Consider the following 18808-nt stretch of genomic DNA (forward strand, 5'->3'; position numbering starts at 1 on the left):
TGTGTGCATGAGGGGAGTATAATCAAAATTGTTTATGGGTATTGAGACAACGAGATCTTGTGATTTGGGTCACTCGGGATGAGTGTTGTTTGAGGTCCGTTATGTGTTTGAATAGAGTGTTGTTTCAAAGGCAAGTCAAGAGTAAATTGGAAGAAGTTGAGTTAGTTAGTAGTGGTTTGAATCAGCATAGTTAAGGAAAGGGTCAGTTCCTTCAGTGTGGTAACGCTATACAAGTGATTTGTGGATGTACGTGCGTGCTTGACAGCCTTCGTGATTTGATTGATTTGGAGGTATTTTATTATAATGGTTTTGTTGTGTGTAAATGGGTCCCGGAAGAGTTATGGCAGTTTATACCACGACTTGAGTTTTGCTTCTTTTATGGTTATGGGGAGTTGGTTGTGTGTTGCAATTCTTCTTCTGAGATGAGTTAAGTGAAAGGTTCTAGTCGATGAAGTATTTATTCTACCGGTGCTTCCGGAGTTGTGATGAAGTTTTTGTACTTTCGCGTAGCAGCATGATAAGTGCAGTGAGCGGTATGGGATTAGAATTTGATGATCCAAGGTTGCGATCTAGTTTTGACAGGAATGTCACGAGCTCGAAAGAGCTGGGGAGAGATTTCAGATGTTCAGAGTATGCTGTCGCTATTTTTGTGTCGCCTGAGAATGGTGTTCTGTGGAAGAAGTTGATTTACGGATTCTTGATTTACATCATAGTAATAGTATTGTTGGTAGCCACGGATGTGCATATTTTGCTACCCGATGCAAAAGAATGTGGGAGCATTTCCTTGGGGATGACTGTGTAAGTATGACGTATCAGTCATGTAAATGGTGGTATAGAAATCAGGTATGAAGATTTTGGTACTGTCACTGATAACTGTAGATTTTGACAACTTATTTGTCACGACCTTTCACTTATAGGCCGTGACGGCGCTCAACGTCGTCGCTAGGCAAGCCAACAGTGAATTAGCCATGTATTTATTCTTTTTAACAACTTCGAAATAGTTGGTTTTTATTTATTAAGTAAGTAAGAGGTGAAACATTTACTAAAATAAAGTGTAAACTAATATAAGAAGAAGTGTAGTGAAATAAATTCTCAAAAAGCCATCAAATGTCTACTAGCATACATCCAAGACCTGGTGTCACAAGTGTATGAGCTACTAGTAAAATATATAAAACATTAAACTACAATCTGAAATAGAGTTGACAGAAAGTAAATGCAAAAGAGACACTCCGGGTGCTGCAGAACAGACTCGGAAAGCAGCTCACCACTAGGTCTCGGAGTATCATGGGTACGCGCCGGGATGACTGCCAGATGCACCTGCCTCAAATCTTGCACGATTAGTGCAGAAGTGTAGCGTGAGTACATAAACAACATGTACCCAGTAAGTATTCAGTCTAACCTCGAAGAAGTAGTGACGAGGGATCGACATCTACACTTACTACGGGCCAACAATAAAATACAGGGATTCTAAACAGGCATGCGACTTGGAAATAATAATAATAACACAATGTCAAGCAATGCATAAATGACTTATTAACTGATAATAAATTCCTAAATCTCTAGCGGACATCTACTAACCCCAAATCAATTTCTGTCATTAAATAAATTATAACCTCTCGAGCCATAAAATAATATCAAGTGTAATCAGGCTCCGAGTATTATCACGCGTGATTTATGCTGAGGTCGTACGGCCCGATCCAAAACAATATTGTGTGCACTGCCGAGTGTTAAACGACACAAACCATAGATGGATCTATTATGCTGACGCGGCGAACAAACCCCTCCCATGAGAATAGAGATGTATACCTCTTTCGCGGAACTACTTGCGACGCGACACGACATGGATTTCTCAGAGATATTATATATTCATCAATTTTTCCCCAAAATAAGAATTCTAAATTGGAAGTTTTTCAACTTTAAAATCTCTAGTCTCAACTCTATTTAAGATGATTAATATGCATAACAAATATGACAGTACAATTAAAGCATGATGTAAATCTAAGATTACCCGGACATCTCATGAAATATAGCTACGCACGGACTCTCGTCACCTAGAGCGTACGTAGCTCCCCCCACAAATAACACACAACAAGATACACCTAAAGGGATGAGTTCCCTCTTACAAGGTTAGGCAAGAGACTTACCTCGTTCTCAAGCTCACTTTCGGTCCGCAAATACGCTCTAATTCCTCAACTTGGTACCAAACAACCCAAAACTAGCCAAATATTAGATAAATAAATCAATATATACTCAAAAGTTCATAATTTAACTATTGGAGTAATTACACAACCCAATTTGGAAGATTCCTAAAATTTACCCCCGGGCCCACGTGCCCGGATTCCGGAAATTTTTGAAGATAATTGTTACCCATAACCTGACGATCTCAAATATATAATTTTCACCCAATTCCATAATCATTTTCGTGCTCAAATCTTATTTTTATCAAAACTTAGGTTTTTCAACTAAACCTATAATTTTCATAATCTTACATGTTAGAATCTACCCATAATCTATGTATTTAACTTACGTTGGGTAGGAATTACTTACCTTCAATAGCTAGGTGGAAATCCCTCTATAAGAAGCTCCAAAAATCGCCCAAGAAGTGAAATAAATGAACCAAAATGGCCTAAGTCTCGTCTTAAATGAACCTCACTGCCTCCCAGTGATTTCCGCTTCTGCGGAGAATTGGTCGCTTCTGAGGCTTACGTGTCGCACCTGCGACCTTGCCTGCTTCTGTGGTCACCTGCCTCACACCTGCGCTTTTTCAGGTGCGATCCTTGCCTCACTTCTGCGAGGTCGCTTCTGTGACCGAACTTCCGCAGAAGCGGTCGCACCAGCAACATAACATTTCCAGCACTACAACATGGTCCAAATCGATCTGAAACTCGTCTGAGCTACTCGGGGCCTTAACCTAATATACCAAAAAGTTCGTAAACATAAGACGGACTTTCTCAAACCTCAAAATGCATAAACAACATCAAAATTAAGAATCACACTCCAAACCAAATCGAATCAACTTATGAACTTCAAGTTCTTCCAACTTGCTCCGAACGTGTCGAATCATAATTAAACTACTTGGAATGCCCCAAATTTTGCGTGCAAGTCTAAAATCACCATACTGAGCGATTCCCAGGCTCAAAATCCCAAATGGACTTCGATAACACCAAAACCTACTTCAACCCAAATCTAAAGAACTTTATAACCTTCAATGCGCTAACTTTCAACTTTAGGCGCCAAAATGCTCCCGGGTCATCCAAAACCCGATATGAACACACGCCCAAGTCCAAAATTATCATACGAACCTATTGGTACCATAAAATCCCGGTTCCGGGATTGTTTACTACAAATATTGACCCAAGTCAAACTTTACCCTTTTAAACCAATAATAAGGAAATAAGTGTTCCGATTTCAACCCGAAGCCTTCCAAACCCGAACTAACCATCCCCGCAAGTCATAAGACAGTAATAACACATACGAGGAGTCTTATTTAGGAGAACGGGTTTCTAGAAAGCAAAACAACTGGTCGGGTCATTGCATTCTCCATCTCTTAAACAAATGTTCGTCCTTGAACGGGTCTAAATTCATACCTGGAGTGCCGAATAAGTGTGGATATCTGCTCTGCATGTCCTCCTCGGTCTCCCAAGTTGCCTCATCGACTGGTTGACCCCTCCACTGAACGTTTATCAAAGAAATCTTTTTGGACCTCAACTGGCGAACCTGCTTGTCAACAATGGCAATTGGCTCCTCCTCATAGCCCAGGCTCTCATCTAGCCGAATCGTGTTATAGTCTAACACATGCGACCTGTCAGTATGATACCTTCGGAGTATAGACACGTGGAAAATTGGATGAACTCCCGATAGACTGGGAGGCAAAGCAAGCTCATAAGCAACCTCCCCAACTCATCTTAACACCTCAAATGGACCTATAAACCTTGGGCTCAACTTGCCCTTCTTCCCGAATCTCATGATTCCCTTCATCGACGAGTCCTTCAAGAGAACTTTCTCAACCACCATAAATGATAAATCACGCGCCTTCTGATCCGCGTAACTCTTCTGTCCGGACTGTGCTGTGTGAAGTCACTCCTAAATCAACTTTACCTTTTCCAAGGCATCCTTCACCAAGTCAGTACCATATAACTTGGCCTCGCCGGGCTCAAACCATCTGATGGGCGAACGACATTGCCGACCGTATAAATCCTCAAATGGAGCCATCTTGATACTGGACTGATAAATGTTGTTGTAAGCAAACTCGGCCAAAAGCAAGAATCAATCCCACTGCCCTCCGAAGTCAATCACACATGCTCTGAGCATATCCTCCAAGATCTGAACCGTCCGCTCCGACTGTCTGTCGGTCTGCGGATGAAAGGTTGTGTTGTGCTCTACCTGGGTCACTAACTCACTCTGTACTGCCCTCCAGAAATGCAAAATAAACTGAGGGCCTCTATCTGATATAATGGAAATAGGCACACCAGGCAACCGAACAATCTCCTGAATGTAAATCTTAGCCAATCTCTCTGAAGAGTACATGGTCACAATCGGAATGAAGTGTGAAGACTTGGTCAACCTTTCGACAATGACCCATACTGCATCAAACTTCCTCAAGGTTCATGGCAACCCAACTACGAAGTCCATAGTAATGCATTCCCATTTCCACTCAGGTATAACCATCTACTAGAGTAGGCCACCTAGACTCTGATGCTCATACTTAACTTGCTAGCAATTTAGGCACCTCGCTACATACTCAACTATGTCCTTCATCTGCCGCCACCAATAGTGCTCCCTCAAGTCGCGATACATCTTCGTGGCATCTGGATGAATAGAGTATCCCGAACTGTGTGCCTCCTCTCGAGTCCTTTCCCTCAAACCATCGACATTAGGGACACATAGATGACTCTGGAGTTGCAGAATACCATCGTCACTGATAGTAACCTCCTTGGCACCACCCTGTAGTATTGTCTCCCTGAGAACTGCTAAGTGCGGGTTATCGTATTGGTGAGCCTTGATCTGCTCGAATAGTGAAGACTGGGTGACGATGCATGGAAAAACTCAGCTGGGCTCTAAAATATCAAACCTCACAAGTCTGTTAGCCAAGGACTAAATGTCCAAAGCTAATGGCCTCTCCTCTGCTGAAATGAATGCCAAACTACCCATACTCTCCGCCTTTCTGCTCAAGTCATCCGCAACCACATCCGTCTTGCCCGGATGACAAAGGATGGCAATGTCATAATCTTTTAGTAACTCGAGCCACCTGCACTGCCTCAAGTTGAGATCTCTCTGCTTGAACAAATGCTGTAAGCTGCGATGATCGATGTAAACCTCACAGGACACCCCATAAAGAAAATGCCTACATATCTTAAGAGCATGAACTATCACGGCCAACTCCAAATCGTGCACGGGGTAATTCTTCTCGTGGGGCTTCAGTTGACGTAAAGCATATGCAATAACTTTCCCCTCCTGCATCAATACATAACCCATGCCAATGCGTGAAGCGTCACAATACACAGTATACATCCACGAATTGGAAGGCAACACTAACACCGGTGCTGAAGTCAAGGCGGTCTTGAGCTTATGAAAGCTCGCCTCGCAATCGTCGGATCATCGAAACGGATCACCTTTCTGGGTCAATCTAGTCAAAGGCGCTGAAACAGATGAGAAGCCATCCACAAACCGACGATAATAACTTGCTAACCCCAAGAAGCTCCTGATCTCGATCGTTATGGTAGGACGAGCCCAACTCTGAACTGCCTCGATCTTCTTGGGATCAACCTTGATACCCTCGCATGATATAACATGCCCCAAGAATGCCACTAAATCTAACGAAAACTCATACTTAGAGAACTTAGCGTATAGCTTCTATTCCCGCAAGGTCTGAAGCACCACTCTCAAATGTTGATCGTGCTCCTCCATGCTATGTGAGTAGATCAAAATGTCATCAATGAAGAAAATGACAAACGAGTCAATATACGGCTTGAACACCCGGTTCATCAAATCCATAAACGTTGTCGGGGCGTTATTCAAACCGAAGAACATCACTAGAAACTCATAGTGGCCATATCTTGTACGGAAAGCCGTCTTCGGAACATCCTAATCATGAATCTTCAACTGATTGTACCCCGATCTCAAGTCAATCTGGAATAACACCCTAGCACCCTGCAACTAGTCAAATAAATCATCAATACGCGGCAACGAGTACTTGTTCTTAATGGTAACTTTGTTCAACTGGCGATAAACAATGCACATCCGCATAGTCCCATCTTTCTTCTTCACAAATAACACCGGTGCACCCTAAGGAGACATACTCGGTCTGATGAGCCCTTTTGCTAGCAAATCCTCAAGCTGTTCTTTTAACTCCTTCAACTCTTTCGGATCCATGCGGTACGGTGGAATAGAGATAGGCTGGGTACCTAGAGCCAAATCAATACAAAATTGATATCACGATCTGGTGGCATGCCTGGAAGATCAGAAGGAAACATATCGGAGAACTCCCAGACCACTGGCACTAAATTAATCATCGGAGTCTCTACAGTCGTATCCCGAACATAAGCTAGATAAGACAAACAACTCTTCTCGACCATATGTCAAGCCTTCAGAAAAGAAATAACCCGACTAGATGCACTGACAAATGAACCCTTCCACTCCAATATAGGCAAATCTGGCATCACCAAGGTAACAGTCTTGGCATGGAAATCAAGGATGGCGTGATATGAAGATAACTAATCCATACCCAGGATGACCTCAAAGTCGGTCATATCAAGCAATAGAAGATCCGCTTTAGTCTCATAACCGTATAAAGTCACAATACAAGACTGGTATATCCAATCCACCACAACAGCATCGCCCACTGGCGTGGACACATATACAGGAGTACCCAAGGACTCGCGAGGAATACCCAGGAAATGAGCAAACAGAGATGAAACATATGAATATGTAGACCCTGGATCAAATAGTACTGAAGCATCCCTACCATAGACAGAAATAATACATGTGATCACGGTATATGAGGTCACTACATCTGGGCTTGCCGAAAAAGCATAGAACCTAGCTGGAGTGCCACCTGACTGTCCTCCACCTCTAGGACAGCCCCTACCCACCTACCATTCACCTCTAGGTGGCCGGACGGCTGGTGCGATAGCTGGTGCTGAAATCATAGGCTGATGACCCTGTTGTACTGCCTTGCCCCGAAGTCTGGGACAAAACCTCTTCATGTGGCCAGGATCCCCGCACTCATAACAACCCCTCGAAATGGTGAACTGCTGACCTGAAGTATGACCTTGATGGCCTGAATACCCACGGGAGGAACCCTGAATAGTTGGTGGGTGGTGGGAACTCTGTGGCATGACGCTGAAATAGAGTCACACTGGAGTACCCCGAGAGCGATGCTGGATATATGGGCCTGCTAGAGTGACCCCTCCCAAACTGACCTTTACCCTCAGATGGAGAACCACTGAACCCTCCAGAATAACAGAACCGCTTGTCCCTCGGCACCTGCTCTCGGCTCCGCTGACGAACACCCTCGATCCTCAGAGCTATCTCCACAACTAGCTCATAAGAAGCCCCCATCTCAACCTCTCGGGCCATAGTGGCCTGGATACCAGAGTGCAACCCTGCAACAAACCTCAACACTCTCTATGTATAGGTGGGAAGTATCATAAGTGCATAGCAAGACAACTCAGAGAATCTCACCTCATAGTCTGTCACCGACATTTGGCCCTGCTGGAGCTGCTCGAACTGAAATCATAACTCTTCCCTTTGAGAGGGTGGAATATATCTGTCAAGAAAGAGGCGTGTGAACTGGTCCCAAGTCATGGGAGGAGAACCATCTGGTCTGCCGAGAAGATATGACTGCCACCATCAATGGGCCCTGCCCTCCAGCTGAAAGGTGGTAAAGTCCACCCCGTGGGACTCCAATATCCTCATTTTGTGCGGTATGTCCCTGCATCGATCAATAAAGTCCTGGGGGTCCTCATGTCACTCACCTCCAAAGACAGGAGGATGTATCCTAGTCCATCTATCCAATAGCTTCTGCGGCTCGTCGGCTGCAACTGGTCTGGGCTCAGGTATAGCTGATGTAACTGGCTGAGCTCTGCCTACGGGTAGTGTGCCCGGGGTCTGATATACGATAGTTGCATGCCCTGGAGCTTGAGCGGTAGGGGTCTGTGCTCCCCCTCACACCTGAGATATGGTTGGGTCCGCTGGGAATAAACCGGCCTAAGTCATAGAATCCATTAACTGCAGCATACGGTCCATGACCTCTAGGAATACCAGTGCAGACATGAAATCCACTGGGGCTGGCTTTGCTGCAGGCACCTCGTCCTGTCCCTCAATAATAGGGTCCTCTACTGGATCCACTATTGGCACAACTGGAGCAACTCTAGGACATCCTCGTCCTCTATCATGAGCTGGAGTCCTCCCCCGGCCTCTAGCAATAGGGGGAGCAGCTCCTCCATGATCGGGTACATCTGTTGTGCGCGTTCTCACCATCTGTGAGAGAATAAGAGAAAGATACTTAGCACAACATCAACTGCACGATAGGAGATGAAGAAAAAGAGTAGTTTCCAAACACCTTATAGCCTCTCGAAGAGAAGTACAGCCGTCTCTGCACCGATCCGCAAGACTCTATTAGGCATGCTCATAACTTGTGAGACCAACATGAACCTAGTGCTCGGATACAATGTTGTCACGAACCAATTTCACTTATAAGCCGTGATGGCGCCCAATGTCGCCGCTAAGCAAACCAACGGTGAACTAGCCATGTATTTAATCTTTTTAACAACTTCGAAATAGTTTGTTTTTATTTATTAAGTAAGAAGTGAAAAAATTACTAAAATAAAGGGTAAACTAATATAAGAACAAGTGTAGTGAAATAAATACTCAAAAAGCCATCAAATGTCTACTAGCATACTTCCAAGACCTAGTGTCACAAGTGTATGAACTACTAGTAGAATCTACAAAATACTAAACTACTGTCTGAAATAGAGTAGACAGAAAGTAAATGCAAAAAAGAGACTCCGGATGTTGCAGAACAGACTCGAAAAGTAGCTCACCACTAAGTCTCGGAGTATCAGGGGTACGCGCCGGGATGACTGCCAGATGCACCTACCTCAGATCTTGCACGATTAGTGCGGAAGTATCGCATGAGTACATAAAAAACATGTACCCAGTAAGTATCCAGTCTAACCTCGAAGTGGTAGTGACGAGGGGTCGACATCGACACTGCTATGGGCCAACAATAAAATACAGGAATTCTAAATAAATATGGGATATGTAAATAATAATAATATTAATAACATAATGTCAAGCAGTGAATAAATGACTCATTAACTAATAATAAATTCTAAAATCTTTAGCCGACATCTACTAACCCCAAATCAATTTCTGTGATTAAATAAATTTTAACCTCTCGAGCCATAAAGTAATATCAAGTGTAATCAGGCTCCGAGTATTATCACGCATGATTTATGCCGAGGTCGTACGGCCTGATCCAAAAATATACTGTGTGCATTGCCGAGGGTCGAACGTCATGAACCATAGATGCATCTATTATACTGTCGAGGCGAATGGCCCGCACTCATGAGAATAGAGAAGTTTACCTCGCTCGCGAAAGTACTTGCGACGCAAGAGGACATGGATTTCTCAGAGATATTAAATATTCATCAATTCTTCCCCAAAATAATAATTCTAAATTGGAAGGTTTTCAACTTTAAAATATCTAGTCTCACCTCTATTTAAGATGATTAATATGCATAACAAATATGTCAGTACAATTAAAGCATGATGTAAATCTAAGGCTACACGGACATCTCATAAAATGTAGCTACGCACGGACTCTCGTCATCTAGTGCATACGTAGCTCCCCCCCACCCCCCACAAATAACACACAACAAGATACACCTAAAGGGATGAGTTCTCTCTTACATGGTTAGGCAAGAGACTTATCTCGTTCTCAAGCTTACTTCCGGTCCAAAACTACGCTCTAAGTCCTCAACTTGATGCCAAACAACCCGAAACTAGCCAAATATTATATAAATAAATCAATATATACTCAAAAGTTCATAATTTAATTATTGGAGTAATTACCCAACTCAATTTGGAAGATTCCTAAAATTCACCCCCAGGCCCACGTACCCGAATTCCAGAAATTTTTAAAGATAATTGTTACCCATAACCTCACGAACTCAAATATGTAATTTTCACCCAATTCCATAATCATTTTCGTGGTTAAATCCTATTTTTATCTAAACCTAGGGTTTTCAACTAAACCCATAATTTTCACAATCTTACATGTTAAAATCTACCTATAATCTATGTATTTAACTTATGTTGGGTAGGAATTACTTACCTTCAATAGCTAGGTGGAAATCCCTCTTTAAGAAGCTCCAAAAATCGCCCAATTTGTTGGTAAGTGATTCTAACCTACTTTCTTTCAATTACCCATTATATTTCATGAGTTTTCAACCTAAAATCTAGGTTTTTCATGGTGGAAAATGGGGGTTTGGGTAGAACTAGGGATTTTTCCATAATTGGAATTTAGACCTCGAATTGAGGTCGGATTTCGAAATAAATTATACAGTCGGGCTCGGGGGTGAATGGGTGAATGGATTTTGGTCCGAACCTCGGGTTTTGACCAAGCGGGCCTGGGGTCGATTTTTGACTTTTTGGGGGAAAGTTTGGGGAATCTAAATTTATGCATTGTAATTGATTTATTTAGAAATATTTGATATTATTGAGTCGTTTGTGGATAGATACGAGTGGTTTGGAGGTGGATTCTAGAGGAAACGCGGTAATTGAGCATTGAGTGGCCTTTGGGGCGAGGTAAGTGTCGTGGTTAACCTTGACTTGAGGGAATAGGACTTGTTTGTCTATTTGCTACATGTTTAAATGTTGGGGAACAACGTATATGTGAGGTGATGAGTACTTATGTATTATAGTCGGGTTAAAGCATGCGGGCGGGGCTTGGTTTCTTGCAATTATAGCTTTCTTTGTTCATGTTATCCATGTTTAGACTAGTATTGTTAAATTGATCGTTCTTATCATGTTTATGGATCTTCTGGTGATAATTGAGTATTGATTCCGAAGTTGAGGTTGATATTATGGAACCAAATGTTGAAGTAAGGCTTGTACTTGTTATTCTATCTCCCTTTTGTTATTTGTTCATTGTATTATGGTAAGGGATAATGTTAATGCACGAAGGGTGATGTTGTGCCATATTGTGAGTGTTAATGCACGAAGGGTGATGTCGTGCCATATTGTGAGTGTTAATGCATGAAGGGTGATGTCGTTCCATATTGTGAGTGTTAATGCATGAATGGTGATGTCGCACCATGTTATGAGAATTAATGCACGAAGGGTGATGTCGTGCCGTTTCTATTGATTTTATGGTGAGGTTGAGAGTAAAAGCATGAAGGGTGATGCCGTGCATTTTTCCTTTACTGTGTTTACGTGTTCTTATTGATTCATAGTATATTGGCTGTTCAAGTTACCATTCTGATGTAGTTCTCTATCTCGTATTCCCCTCAGCGTGTTTCCCCTCCCAATAGTACATGTTTAGCTGTTATTTGTACATATACTCTTAAATTGCACATGTTTGTTATGTAGGTATCTTGTCATAGCCTCGTCACTATTTCGTAGAGGTTAGGCTCGTCACCTACCAGTACATGGGGTCGGTTATACTGATACTGTACTCTGCACTTCTTGTGCAGATTTTGGTACCGGCCCTAGCTGATCGTGAGGCTTAGCAGCTTGGATTTGTTGTCAGGAGACCCAAGGTGGATCTGTTGGCGTCCGCAGACCCTAGAGTCTCTTCCTAGTTTTATCACTTACTGTTTCCTTACTTCAAAACAATGTATTTTCCTTTTCAGACTCTGTTTGTAGTAAATCATAGTAGCTCGTGAGTTGTGACTCCAGATCCGGGTGGTAGTAATTAATGAAGTTTTTATATTATTCCGCACTCGCTGTATTCCATTAGCTTCCTTGCTGTTATTTACTAAATTGAATAAGTATTGGCTTAATAATTCTCTAACGTCGGCTTGCCTAGCAAGTGGAATATTAGGCGCCATCACGGTCCCGACGGTGAGAATTCCGGGTCATGACAGAAATTGTGGAATTTTTGGAAGAAACCCGAGAATGGTATTTTTGGATTTTGACCACAAAACTGGACATGGAATTAGGAATAAATTATATATTTGAGTTCGTGGTGCTATGGGTAATATTTATCTTTAAAGTTTTTAAAATTTCGAGCACGTGGGCCTGGGGTTAACTTTGTTGACTTTTCGAGCGGAGTTAAAAATTATTATAAATTGATTAATTATGAGTATTGGAGTATTTTTACTGGTTTGCACGTTGTTTGACTAGTTTTGGATCGATGGGCATCGGCTTGAGGTGTTAGAGAGGCGTTGGAGCCGATTATGGGACTTCGGAGCGAGGTAAGTCTCCTGCCTAACCTTGTGAGGGAGAATTTATCCCATAGGTGTTATATTTTCTATGTACTACATGTTGTGGGGGGCTACACACGTATGAGGTGACGAGTATCCATGTGTATGCTAGAATTCATGATTAGGTGTCACGACCCCAAATTCCCTCCGTAGGATGTTGTGACGGTACATAGTCTCTAAGACTAAGTAAGCCTAAAAATATTCGGAAACATCAAATAAAAATTTAAAATTTAAAAACTTCAACAATTTCATCAATAGACTATAAGCTCTATACGTACAATTTCCGAAAACCCGGTAAGATATAAGTCACAAGCTCTAGATACAATGCTAAATAATATTATACATCATTGTCTATAAAACAACATAAAGAAATAAGGAAAATAGGGTAGAAGGGGACTACGAGGCCTTCGGACGCGGGTAGGTGTACCTTGAAGTCTCCAAAGCAGTAATACAAAGCACTAATACCGAGGCTGATAGGATGTACCTGGATCTGCAAAAAACATGTGGAGAAATGTAGTATGAGTACACTACAACGGTACCCAGTAAGTGCCAAGCCTAACCTCGGTAGAGTAGTGACGAGGTCAGGTCAAGGCCCTACTGGAAATAATAAGAAACAAGACAGAAGATATAATGATATAATGAAAATGACAGGGAAGTGAACAATAAAGAATTTACGGAAAATAACAACACAGAATCAAGGAAAAGCTAATACAACGTGAAAGGAAAACAAGAATTTTACATGTTAAGGAAACAAGAACCAAACAATACAACAAATAAAGAATATCAACAGGGGCACTTCCGAGGTACCGCCTCGTAGTCCCAAATGGTAAAAACAAATCACAGTCTTTCCTTATATCACCGCGGGAGCCTTAATATTTGGTTTTGAAAATCATTTTTCCGAATAGCATCCTGCATTTTAGCCCACCTTATCACACCGCATGGCTTCTAGTAGTTCCCTTACTAGCCACGCGTATCAAGCCCACCATATCTCGCCGCATGCATTTCAACACCCAGAATTTATACCACCGCATACGTATCAATAATCACAATGGCACGACAGAAACCTCGTGCAAATAATAACAACCGCACGACAGAAACCTCGTGCAACAACAACAACAGCACGGCAAAAACCTCGTGCAAACAATCACACAATCACCTTAACAATAACACGAAAGCCAAAACAGAACAACTAAATAATAGATATTTCACAACTTACACCTTGCCTCAAAGAACCACGGCCTTGCAATTCAACACCAGTCTCAACAACAAGATATTTCAAGGATAGCAATTCTAAGTAAAGAGTTCCACAGTTAAGTAATGAATACAGAAATCAAGAAAAAGCAAGTAATTCGACTAAACATGTGATACAAGATAAGACAAGTAGACACGTGATATTAGGCTAAACATGATGACTACAACATGCTAAAGTAACTCAATTAAAGCATGAAAAGGAAACTACGTAGAAAAAAATGGAATTTCAACATTTTAGCCCGTGTTCGCACTCGTCACCTCGCGTACATGGCCTTCACATATCACAAATTATCACCACAATACCAATTCCTAAGGGGAATCCCCCCCCCCCCCCAGGTTAGACAAGTCACTTACCTCAAACCACGGCTCAATCAATCAATTAGAAGGCCTTTCTCTCGATTTTTCAATTCCGAACGGCTCGAATCTAGCCAAAATAATTTCATACTATGAATATAAATGTAGGAAACTAGTTTAAATAATGAAATAATGATTTTAGCTAAGAATTGAAAAATCGCTCCAAAAAATCAACCTGGGCCCGTGTCTCGGAACCCGACCAAAATTACAAAAACTGAACAGTCATTTGATATTGAGTCCAACCATACAAGAATTACACAAATCCGATACCAAAATCTCGCTCAAATCCCCAAAATTCGTCCTAAGATCTTTCCTCCATTTTCCCCAATTTTTCAACCCAAATCACTAATTAAATTATGAAATCAGAGATATAAACATGGAATTTAACCAAAACTAAGTAAGAATCACTTACCTCAATCACTTCCTTGAAAATCTCTCCAAGAATCGCCTCCAACCGAGCTCCCAAAATCAAATTTGTGAAATAAACTCAAACCCTCATTTTTGAAACATAGGTTCTGCTGCCCAGTTATCGTTAATCGCGATCGCGGAAATTTCCACGCGATCGCGAAGCGCAACTCAGCTGCCAAGAATTTTAACCTTAGGCGAATGCATCAATCACCAAGCGAATGCGAATAACTGATTCCTCAACCTACGCGATCACGAACTCACCCACGCGATCGCAAAGCACAACTGCGTGTGAACCTGCTGCACCCAATTCCTCTAGCGAATGTGACCTTCACCACGCGTTCGTGACTCACTAGGCACCAACCTTCTGTGATCGTGTCCCTTTCTCTACGAACGCGTAGAGTAAAAACCAGTCCATACAAACACCCCTTCGCACTCACGGACCAAACCACGCTATCGCATTGAAGGAAAACCAGACCTGAGAAAACCAGCAACTTCAGATATTCTTCAATGATCCGAATTGCGTCGAACATGGTCCGAATCACACACGAGGCCCCCGGGACCTCAACCGAACATACCAACAAGTTCTAAAATACGATACGAACTAAGTCGAGGCCTTAAATCACATCCAACAACATCAAAAATATGAATCGCACCCCAATTCAAGCCTAATGAACTTATAAACTTTTAACTTCTATAATCGATGACGAACCCTACCAAATCAAGTACGATTAGCTTCAAATTTTGCACACAAATCATAAATGATATTACAGACCTACTCCAACTTTCGGAATCAAAATATGACCCCGATATCAAAAGTCCACTCCCAGTCAAACTTTCCAAAAATCTTTCAACTTTTGCCAATTAACGCCGAAATGACATACGGACCTCCAAATCAACATCTGGACACGCTCCTAAGACTCAAATCACCATACGGAGCTATTGAAATCGCCAAAACTCAATTCCAGAGTCGTCTTCACACAAGTCAACATACGGTCAACTCCTACGACTTAAATTTCCAATTTAGGGACTATATGTCCCGTTTAACTCTGAAACTCTCCCGAACCCGACACCAAGCGTCCCAGAAAGTCATATAACCACAAAATAAAATAAAAGGACCAATAAATAGAGGATCGGGGCTAATATTCTCAAAATAACTGACCGAGTCATTACATTAGGTTCGGGTAGACTTAGACCCACGCCATGCTTTAATTATAGTATTTGAGTTAATTTTGCCCGTTTAATTTCTTTAATATACATTTAGCCTGAGACTAGACTTGTGTACGATTTGTGATGTATGTAGGGCTAATTGATTAACAGTAGAGAGTTTACTTCCTATTACGTACTCATGAGTTTTCCTGACTTGAGATGTGACCGTTGATTTGGTGATGACCATTAAGTATTCCATTTGAGGAGGTATCCGATATATGACGAGTTTGTGTTCACTGTTCAGTCGTAGACCATATTATTTGCCTATATCTATTCTCACAGTTTACTTACCATGTTTCATACTTGTCTACTTAACTATATTTTATTTATTGGACCACAAATATCAATGTCGACCCCTCATCACTACTTCGTCGGAGTTAGGTTAGATACTTACTAGGTACGCGTTGATTTACGTACTCGTGCTACACTTCTACACTTATTGTGCAGGTATATCTCTGATGTTCATTTGAGCACAAGGGCGCAACTATTGAGGAGACTTTAAGGTGAGCTGCATCCCATGATATGATCCGCAGCGCACATAGTCTCCATCATATTCATTTATTTTATCCTGTCTATTTTACATTCCAGATAGATGTTGTATTATTACAGTACTTCCTAGTAGATGCCCATGTACATGTGACACCGGATTTTGGGATATTCTAGTAGATGTTAATGGTTTTGCATTAATATTGTCATCTTTTATTTTATATCTTACTAAAATTGCATGTATCCGTGATTTTAAATGCATTAGATTCTTTATTTAATAGAACTTATGATTTAAAAAGTAATAAAATGAATAGTAATATAGATGGTTCACCGTTGGCTTACCTAACGGCGTTATTGGGCGCCATCACGGCCTATAATGGATTTTGGGTCGTGACATTAACCTTTAAAGGTTCCGAACTCCAACATACGGTGATGGGTTTCACCTATTGTCACACCTCCTTTTTGCAGGAAAATAAGTTTTTCCAATTAAAGTGACATTGTTAGAAATGAGATTATTTGTTTAATTAGAGTCGCCACTTGGAATAATTATTATGGTGTCCCAATTCACCGGTTTATCTTTAAATCTCAAATGGAGGATACTGACTCTATATAAGACTGCGAAACACAAAAGACTCGTGTAAGGAATTCTGTTAACTCGAGTGAAGGTATTAGGCATTTTCGGATTCCGTAGTTTTAGCACGGTCACTTAAGAATTAATACTTAGCTTAAATATCCAATTATGACATGTTTTAGAACCTTTTGTGCACTGCCACTTTTATATTGCTTTTATACCGCTTTTATTTTTAGTATTTATGGAATTTATTTGAACAATTCGCGATGTCGAGCACTGGTTATTTGTGTACATATTGCAAATCACGCCACGTGAAACGTACCCGCGATTTGCAACATGTTTAATTTATTATTATTTGAAGTTGGGGTCAAGTCACGCGAACGGGCACTTGAAGTTTGGGTTACGTATCATGATTATGCCACGGGAACCGTACCCATAATCATGATGATTTATTAATCGCGCCTAAAAGCATGCTACGAATATTCAAAGTTATTTATTCTAATCTAATGTGGATTATTGGAAGGCCTCGAAGTATGAATATATTTGGGCCAGAAGGTGTATTAATTTGACAAAGAGCAAACGTATTTCAAATGTCCTTGCCGTACATGGCCAAAGGAGAATTAACACAAATCTAAGTTTGGACTTCTCGTCGCATTAATTACTTCAAAGAAAGCTAAAATTGACTAGGCATCTGGAAAGATAGTTCATCATTTTTTATTCTTTTTATCAAATTAAACCTTTGTAGCAGAGGATACGTGGATAAATTCCTGTGGTAGCTCTTTTACAGCAGTTCTTTTACGGCAATTAGACTCATGCATTGGGCTCCATTGGAGCCTAATTATAATAAAATTAGTCGCGGCAGACGGCCCAGATTTGTAAATGAGATAGAATTTACTGGGCCTTTGCCCTACTAGCCCACCCGTGTGGGACAAAGGTTCATCTGCCTCATATCCACACGTCTTTCCAAATAAGAAAAGGAATTTTACCTCCTATAGCGAAGCTTTACACCTTATTTATTATAAATAAATACCCTTTTAAAATATTATTTTTTTAGCTACTTTTTAGTTTTTATAGCAAAATATGTATTTATGGTCACTTCCTATCGTTAAGCCTTTAAATACGCTGTGTAATATTTTTCTCGCTCCTACTTTCTGTTCTTTCTCTTACAAGATCACCGTATAGTATCCAACTTCTCTCTCCATGATATCTCTCCACTATATCTCTCTCACAACGCCAGTCTCTTCCCCATTCTATATCCATGATTCTCCACTGATTCATCTCCATTGTCTCTCTCAATTTTCAAAATATTTTGCTCCAAAAAGGTGTGGTAAGTGTTAAAGTTGTTAGATTTTCGCTGGTACATTGCTTCTTTTGTTTCTCTTTACTAATTTTTTTAAAATAATCACCATTGTTATGCTTTCACCAGAAAACTCAAACTTACATCTCCAATGGCTAATTCAACAACTCACAAGAGGGTTACCCGAGGTATACCCACCAAAGCACTCAATTTCGAAGGGCCATCTTTCGATTTGCAAATCACTCAAGCGGAACATGTATTTGCAGGTTCAACAGCAAATACAGTTGTAGAAAAGAGAATAAAAATACGCAATGACACATCGAAACAAGCCCAATTTGAGAAATCTTCGAAAGAATCAACACTTCCTCATTCGGAAAAGAGAAGAAAACTTATGGATGATGATTCAGGGGTTAAGGGAAAAGAGGTTGATACAGGAATTAGCTCGAAAATACTGAACGAAAAGGTAGCTGTAGATGTATTTATATGTATTTTAGTCCGCATGCATTGATTATTACCTTCTACAATATTTTTCTCTTCTTGTATGTTGATGTATTTATATGTATTCAATAGTGCCAACACTGATTTGTACTTATTATAGTGACTTTTGACTGTTGTATTTAGATGTATTTAGATGTATATTGTTCTAGTTTTAGTTATGTATTCCAACTAAGTATTTTCATCTGTATTCTCAAGCCAACTGTATTCTGTTGTATTTAGAACAACAGTCATCGTCATATCTCTCATTTTTTGTGGTAATTATTAATACATTATATTTTTAAATCATGAATGAGTTATGTATTCCAA

The sequence above is a fragment of the Nicotiana tomentosiformis genome, chromosome 5 (assembly GCF_000390325.3).
Source record: "Nicotiana tomentosiformis chromosome 5, ASM39032v3, whole genome shotgun sequence".
NCBI lineage: Eukaryota > Viridiplantae > Streptophyta > Magnoliopsida > Solanales > Solanaceae > Nicotiana > Nicotiana tomentosiformis.